Source organism: Palaemon carinicauda, chromosome 5 (assembly GCF_036898095.1).
Source record: "Palaemon carinicauda isolate YSFRI2023 chromosome 5, ASM3689809v2, whole genome shotgun sequence".
NCBI classification, from domain to species: domain Eukaryota; kingdom Metazoa; phylum Arthropoda; class Malacostraca; order Decapoda; family Palaemonidae; genus Palaemon; species Palaemon carinicauda.
Genome location: NC_090729.1, coordinates 123,480,659 through 123,488,158, shown reverse-complemented (window position 1 = coordinate 123,488,158; position 7,500 = coordinate 123,480,659). Strand labels below are relative to the sequence as shown.

At 32.7% G+C, this 7,500-nt stretch overlaps 2 protein-coding genes across 5 annotated transcripts in view; one reads left to right on the top strand and one right to left on the bottom strand.

The window, feature by feature from the left end:
- The window catches only part of LOC137641460 (uncharacterized), a 49,569-nt gene extending 43,310 nt beyond the window's left edge, over positions 1–6,259 (bottom strand). For 2 of the 3 annotated variants that reach the window (XM_068374038.1, XM_068374040.1), the window contains exons 1-3: positions 6,133–6,259; positions 5,628–5,977; positions 3,676–4,492 (exon numbers count right to left, since the gene is read on the bottom strand). The gene's annotated coding sequence lies outside the window, so the exon portion shown is untranslated. The remainder of the gene's footprint in view (positions 1–3,675; positions 4,493–5,627; positions 5,978–6,132) is intronic. The other variant, XM_068374039.1, reaches the window with a different exon arrangement.
- LOC137641459 (uncharacterized) overlaps positions 1–7,500 on the top strand; it is a 256,984-nt gene that overhangs the window by 131,955 nt on the left and 117,529 nt on the right. The gene's annotated exons all lie outside the window — the stretch shown is intronic.

Here is a 7,500-nt window from a genome sequence, read left to right as displayed (position 1 = left end):
AAGTAACAACGTCAAAACAGACATGTCATATATAAACTATTAACAACATCAAAAACAAATATGTCATATGCGGTATGAAATGCTGAATGCCTTGGAATGAACATGATAAAATGACTGTGAAGGTCCTGTAGAGAGTAGGGTTCCCCTGCCGTAAAGGACCAGAAAAGCAGGCCTTAAACTCTTAAAGTAAGTGATACGATTGGTCAACCAGCATATCGCCTGTGAAAGATAACAAGAAAAGTGGTACCGTCTTCCGAAAATGTCACGTTTGTAAGTGCGATTTTTTCATTTTATTTACAAATGAAATCATAATATGGGAATGAGTATGTTCAGTAAAAAATGCAACAAAACTTTAAGCTACCCATTTATTGTTTGTTGTGTTATAAAATAATCAAAACTGGATACTGGTAGAGTGGCACAAGGTTTTTACCTAAGGAGTCGCAAAATGCCTTTTATTAATGTCTCCTGTGTACTGTTTGAGTCATTTTTAAATAATAATAATACTTATAATAATAATAATAATAATAATAATAATAATAATAATGATATACGATTGTAGGCTACAGCCGGCTCTACCTTAGATAATGCGTATGGGATTGATGTGGAATATATACACTAAAATTCTAATTCCTTAATTACCGGTACTCCATTAAAAAGACGAACTTAGCCAGAGAGTAATAGATTATCATTATCACGAACCGCGTGGAAACTGTCTCCGACAAAGAGTAAAAATTGTTTCAAATTAATCTAGCCTTGTGGCGGCACGGGCTCTTCCGTACTACCCATTAAAGGCGCCCTTCCAAGGTAAAAACAAAAGAATGCCCAGCCCTTGATCTCGAGTCCTTAGATCCTGCCTCCAGCCCAACGGAACAAAAGGATCAGATCAAATAAAGGCATTTCGCCCTCGGTAGGATTGGCGTGAAGATGATTTCCCATTTCAAGGATATGATCCTTCAATAAAGGCGGCAGGTATAAGTCGAAGGATAGTTCATCACCCCCATCAAAATTAAGCCAGGGGTACCTCTCAACCGGTTAATCCTTTAGTTCCTGAAAAACAACGTTATTTTTACTCGGTTTTGGTAAACAAGCTCGTCCGTGTTTCTGATGGAGTAAAGTTCTCGTTTATCTATCTATCGATCTATATCTATCTATCAATCTAACTATAATATATATATATATATATATATATATATATATATATATATATATATATATACATATGTATATACATACATACATATATATACATATATTTATAAATTAATATATATATATATATATATATATATATATATATATATATATATATATATATATGAAACATCAAAATTATATACCGGTGTTTCAATAATGACTTAATCCTGCTTATAATTGTTAAATAATGTTATTTAAGGTTATAATATATGAAAATATAGTATACCTAGCATTATTTTATAATTTTGTTTAGTAACTGAAGCAAAAAATAGTAGAAATATTGTGGATCATATGATTTTACCAGGAAATCGAGAAAAAAAAGTAAATACTCTGACTAAAATATATATTTTTTTTTAATTTCCTCTCGTATCGTTAATTTGTTCCCTTATTTCCTTTCCTCAATGGGCTATTTTTTTTTCCTTATTGGGGTCCTTGGGCTTATAGCATTGTTTTTTTCTCCCAGAATGGGACGTCCAAATCTATGACTTAAGTTCACTTAACTGTTTGTAGAATGTGTATGATTGTTCTCTTGCTTGAGGGTACACTCGGGCACACTATTCTATCTAATTTCTCTTCCTCTTGTTTTGTTAAATTATTTAAAGTTTATATATGAAATATTTATTTTAATGTTGTTACTGTTCTTAAAATATTTTATTTTTCCTTGTTTCCTTTCTTCACTGGGCTATTCTCCTTGTTGGGGCCCCTGGGCTTATAGCATGCTGCTTTTCCAATTAGGTTTGTAGCTTAGCAATTAATAATAATAATAATTATAATTAATGATAATAATAATATCGTAAAATCATTTTTATTACATGGTGAACTTTAATTAAATTTCGCATCTCGTCGGTCATAAATATACGAGTTTTAAATTTTTGATTCTCTCTCTCTCTCTCTCTCTCTCTCTCTCTCTCTCTCTCTCTCTCTCTCTCTCTCTCTCTCTCTCTCTCTCTCTCTCAGATAGTTACATGAAAAGTACACAGTTATTATTATCATTATTATTATTATTATAACTAACCAAGCTACAACCCTAGTTGGAAAAGCAAGATGCTATAAGCCCAAGGGCTCCAACAGGGAAATATAGCCCAGTGAGAAAAGGAAATAAGGAAATAAATAAGTGATGAGAACAAATTAACAACAAATAATTCTAAAAAACAGTAAATTAATCAATCACAAAATTAACTTCACGGGTAGAACACATAAAAAAACGATTGAAATCTCACTTAATGTCTCACCTGAGTTAAAGTTTAAAGATAAAATTAATTTGTAACCAAATTATAATAAACTGACCTGCGTTCATAACTTGTTTAGCCTAATGAAAGATTGATAAGCTATCTTTCATTTTATTCATTACTGGTAATGTTAATTCAAGTAAGGATCCTTAATTTTAAAGAAAGAATTAGAACTCGAAATTTGATTTTCCGACGATGAAACATACTATTGTCACCTTCAATTTAATAGTATAATTTATGGCTGTGTTATATTATTTTTATTATTACTATTATTATTGTTACTACTACTACTTGCTAAGTTGGAAAAGAAAAATGCTATGAGCCCAAGGGCTCCAACAGGAAAAATAGCCCAGTGAGGAAAGGAAATAAGGAAAAACTACAAAATAAGAACGATAATAACATTAAAATTTATAAGTCATAATAGTAATATTTTATCTACAGTAATGTTAATAGTAATAGTTATAAGCTATACTGCAGTTATAGTAATATACATTATTAGTTAAAGGTTATACTACAGTAATAGCCATAGATTATACAACAATAGTATGATATACTACAGCAATAGTAATAGTAAGATTTTTCATAACTCTGACCATCCTTTACATTCAGATCTCCCTGGACAATTCTTTCCTGTTCGTAATACTAGGCAGGCAATTAATTCTAATAGCCAGGCGTTCTCCATCATGAGGCTCAATACTACACAGTATTCTAGAAGTTTTATTCCAGCTGTGACCAAGTTGTGGAATGATCTTCCTAATCTGGTAGTTGAATCAGTAGAACTTCAAAAGTTCAAAGTTGGAGCAAATGTTTTCATGTTGACCAGGCTGACATGAGTCCTTTTATTGTTTATACATGACATATCTCTTTTTGACGTTGTTAATAGTTTATATAGGACATATTTGGTTTGACGCTGTTACTGTCCACACTGGGCTATTTTTTCCTGTTGGAGCCCTTGGGCTTATAGCATCTTGCTTTTCCAACTAGGGTTGTAGCTTGGCTAGTAATAATAATAATAATAATAATAATAATAATAATAATAAGGAATTTGTTCTACTATTCGTTGTAATACCAAAATTAATTCTTAGTTAATCATACAATACAGCTTAAATGTTTGACAATGAAAGCATAGACAACTAAATTTACTTAATTAAGAGAAACAGTAACTTCCACTGGCAGATTTTACTGCTATGTATGATACATGTATTTATAATAAATATTTAAAGATAGAAATAACAAAGATGTTTCAACTTACACACTGACAATGATGACTTCAGGTTGAAGGCTGTTTATGAAATATACCGAAAAACTTGAAGACTTTTCTCAGTATTTTATCTTCCAGTTTTTAAAAACGCCAAAATTGGTTTGCATGCTTCTATCTTCTTTGGTCATTTGTCTATATGCCAGATTTATTTATCTTTATCTTTTTTGGCTAATTTATTTTACATGCATCTGTCGGGTTCTTTATTGTAGTGTTATTTATTATTTTTCACAAGCGTCATTTTTTTTCATTCGCTATTATCATTAAATTTATTTCATAATTTTTCGTCTTTATTCTTATGCAAAAGTTTCACAAAAATTTAAATTTTTTCTTTAATTAACCAATTTTATTCCTTCTCATAAACCTATTCGTTACCAAGCATCACTTCTTGTTTTCATTCACAACTATCATTAAATTCATTTCATAATTTTTCGTCTTTATTCTTATGCTAAAGTTTCACATAAATATCAAATTTTTCTTTAATGAACCAATTTTATTCCTTCTCATAAGCCTATTCATTACCAAGCATCTACCTGGTTTCTCTACTTCACTATTAATTCATTCCTTAATTATTTCAAATTTCTAGTTCTCCCAGCGTTTAACGTCGATAGATAATTCGTGTGTGGGTCGTAGGCCTTGGGTCGTAGTTCGTTAGAAGGATTATAAAAGAGTTCCTCGGCTTAGCGAGGAGGGAAAACGGAGGCAGGAATTAATCTTTTAATAGGCGTGAAGGATTTTCCATAAAGGTCCTAGGGATGTCACACACAAGAGCGCCTACTTTCCCTCCCTTGTGTGGGATGAAGAAGAAGAGCTGTTGGGGGTATAATTCAAGATAATTAGCGCAGCTCCTTTTTTTTTTCTTTTTTTTTTTTTGCTTCATAGAATTGATTTTAACTTTTCTTTTATTTTAAGGTTCTTGAATTAATTGTTTATATGTCATAAGAGAAAAATAATTATATCTTAATTATATCTCAATTCAAGATCATTAGCATTACTATGTTTTTTGTATGGTTGCTTCATGGAATTGATTTTAAAGTTTTCTTTTACTTTAAGGTAATTGAATTAATTCTGTTTATAGGACAATCTGAAAAAAATAATTGTATCATAAATTAAAAACCCATATTTACGAAAAATTTAATTTATAAGCTTTTGAACATCAAATTTTGTAATCGGAAAAAAAGTGAGGTTGACCTTGACCCTTCATAAAGCTCAAAATAAAATCAGATATTCGTGAATGTAGGTTTTCCATTTATTATCATATATATGGAATATACGTATTATATAGTAAATATATTTTCTTTAGGCTTTTACGGAATTTCTTCATACTTTAATACAAGTTTAAATGTTTTTAAACTGCGTAGCTCTTTAAATTTATTTTCTTAAATGGAACTGAATTTTCTGGCTATTCAAATTATATTTAAATTTCTAATGAAACTAATTTGGCTTGACTGTGTAAATTCTCTTTGAACCGAAACCAATTGTGCGCTGTTATTTAAGCTTTTTATTTGTAAAATTCAACTAATTTAGGAATCACGACTGAAATTAATCAAAATTTTAAAATTTATACCTGTAAAGTCTTAACATCTTAAAATGAAATTCAACACAAAGTGGAAAAAATAATTCCCAATTTGAGTACAGTTAAATCCTGTCATAGTAATAAGCATAAATAACTACTATGATTGAAGTATTACTAAATTTATTAACAGAAAAATGGAATCGACTATAAAATCATACGATTAATGTATTGCAACTAAAGACAAATATCAAATTAAAAAAAATAGATTCTTCTATAAAATTAAACGAAACAAGAAATTTCATCATAATGAAATAAGTAACAATGAAGTAAAACAGTATGAATCACCATTAAAATTCAATGAATAAGAATCACCACAATAGAATTTCCCTCATTCACTCTTGAAATGCCATTAACAACACGTGATAATTACTGGCAGATGTTGCTTGCGTTGAGACACACGTTGGCCCTGCTATTTCGTCAGGACAACCCCTCGGGTGCCACTTCGCTCTAATTCTGTGGCTGTTGGGCCTCGCGGTTATGACATCCTGTGTGCCATCATATCCGGCATTTCAAGGGGACCACAAAGCCAGCAGTGCCAAGTAATGCCCTCGCCTTTATAATTCTTCTTATCATTACACTGAAGTATGTTGAACTTCTATAGGCCTACTTGTTAAAGGCCGCTTTTTATTTTTCGTGGTTCATTTCACAGCTAAGCCTCTTTTATAATTCACATAATAACCTTTTCTGTTACCACATTTACTGTTGGGAAAAACCCACCACCTGAAATAAAATTTAAATCAGATTTAAAGAATCCACCATGGACAAACTGCCATGAAAAACACAACACAGCACTTAAATGAATATATCCATTATACGACAACATTCTGAAGCACCCATACAATCCAGGGTTGATACAATCTACTCCGATCACTAACGATTTCAAAAAGATAATTGGATGCTGGTCTCCTCTCCCACTCACTCCTCGACTCCAACTGGCCACAGTCAGAGTCAGACTGAGAGACTGACAAGTAAATAGGAGAGATCCCGCTCTCCGCTAAGTATTCTTTGCTACGACTGCTCGGGGGAGAAGCTGCCATCAACTCCAAACCCAGATGTTTATTTTTAAAAACGACAGTTCTGTACTGTATGTTATTTCTATATACTGTTTGCTTTCGTCTTTACAAAATGATTACATTAGAAATGTCCAAAGTCTTAAACCTTGACAAGTCATGAATGCAGTGCCTCCGTTGGGCGTGTCAAACTAAAATGCCAAATGCCCCACTAGGGCGGTGTTGCTTACCGCGAAACATCTTTTGATTCGATGACGTCACAAGAGGACATAAACACACCCATTCACCCTCACGCAATGGAATCAGGTGTTCTGACTAGTGTAGAAATAACACACGAAGGTTAGATAAACTCAAAGTATTACTCTTCATGGATGACATCAACTTAAACATACTCTAGAATGGCTCCCACTCATGTATTAGCGTGGCGTTAGTGCTATGGCTTGTTATCTTAAACGCGCAACCCTATGAGGGTATTTTGTTTACATCTTTTTAACATATCCGTTTTTCTCACTAAAGGAGATATCGATAATTATTTGTATAGACATTGAATTTTATTAAAGCATAATCTCTCTCTCTCTCTCTCTCTCTCTCTCTCTCTCTCTCTCTCTCCACACTTAGACATCGACCATTTATAGAGGAGAGAGAGAGAGAGAGAGAGAGAGAGAGAGAGAGAGAGAGAGAGAGAGAGCTCATATCTCTCAGCATTCACATTTACGATCCAAAGCCTATAGTAAAGAATTTGTCAATACAATAACTCTCTCTCTCTCTATCTCTCTCTTCTCTCTCTCTCTCTCTCTCTCTCTCTCTCTCTCTCTCTCTCTCTTTACCAACCTACCACATAAGACTCGCCCTCTTGACATCGTATCCTAGACGCCCGTATCTTCAAATTCAGCTCGTACAAGCCCATCAATGCACATCATCACCGAACAAGTCGTCGTCTCATGTTTCATAGTTCGGATTAAAAATAGTCAGAGGAGATTCCCCGGAAGTTTAAAAGGGTTGCGTGTGAGATTACAAGACCGTTTTTGTATTGAGCAGTTTGATTGTTTTGGTAGGCTTTCTCCAGGTTTTTTTTTTTTGGGGCCATTGGGTGGTATGTCCTTTTAGCTCTCTCTCTCTCTCTCTCTCTCTCTCTCTCTCTCTCTCTCTCTCTCTCTCTCTCTCTCTCTCTCTCTCTCTCTCTCTCGCATTATTTCATCTCTTTCCTCTATATATTATTCCTCAATTTTCATT